Source organism: Populus euphratica, unplaced genomic scaffold (genome assembly GCF_000495115.2).
Source record: "Populus euphratica unplaced genomic scaffold, PopEup_1.0 scaffold103.1, whole genome shotgun sequence".
NCBI classification, from domain to species: domain Eukaryota; kingdom Viridiplantae; phylum Streptophyta; class Magnoliopsida; order Malpighiales; family Salicaceae; genus Populus; species Populus euphratica.
In genome coordinates, this window is record NW_011499891.1 from 55,930 (window position 1) to 57,163 (window position 1,234).

Consider the following 1,234-nt stretch of genomic DNA (forward strand, 5'->3'; position numbering starts at 1 on the left):
TACTATTGTTGTTGTTGTTATTGTTGTTTTATAATTGTTGTTTATAATTTGTACAATTAACCTCCTTGTGGTTCGACCCCGGTCTTGCCGGGTTATTTATTACTTCGACACTCCTGCACTTGGGAGAAGACATTAATCTTTTAGTTGTGTCATCTTCTTCCAAGTGCAAGAGTGTTGAAGTAATAAATAACTTGGCAAGACCGAGATTGAACCACATTAGTTATCTTATTCAAATCGGATTATAAATTATTAACATGATTACATTAGTTATCTTATTCAAATAATACTAATACTTGCAAATATTGTCAAGTATTTATGATTATAACTTAAGTTAACAACAAATTAAGTTTCTTTTATAGCATGAGTGTTAGTTATACCATACAAGTGGGCTATAAAAGCGCCAAGTATTTGTTGTACTAAGGGTTATACAATATAAACCTAAATTAATCGTTTAACATGCAAAGTATTAAGAGTGAACAAAATAAGAAATACAAAACATGTTAATATCAAACATTAAAGTCTATGTTGAATTTATACTATCCTTATTCTTACACAATTAGTGTAACCTTTTCACCTTTACATAATAAATTTAACTAAATATAATGAAGAAGAGAAGCATAAATAAACAAGAAGAAAATATAATTATATAAGTATAGTAAAGGAAATAAAAGGCATAAACAAAAGATTAATGAAAGCAAACTTAAGCATTATAAAAATATAAAGAGAGAGAGCAATAACACAATCTTAATTTGAAAACCAAGATGCCTAAATGCATGGTAAATGTCTTATTTTATAGGCTAAAATTTGAAACTATTGTTGAGTGGTGGCCACATTTTGACTTGGTGATAATTGACACGACTAAAAGATTGATGTTTTCTTCTAAGTGCAGAAGTGTCAAAGTAATAACTAACCTAATAAGTAACCCAACAAGATCGGGGTCGAACCACAAGGAGGTTAATTGTATAATAATAATAATAATAATAATAATAATAATAATAATAATAATAACAACAACAACAATAATAGTGATACTAATGAGAATACTAATAATACTAATAATAATAGTAATAGCAATAATAGAAGAAGAAGAAGAAGAACAAGTTGTTGAGAATTTTAAGAAGGAAGATTAATGTGAAGATCAAACAATGATAAAAACAAATGTCAAGATTAGAGAATTCACTAATGTTATTTCAAATAAATATAGTATAAACTCTTATTACTCAAATGGAAACCA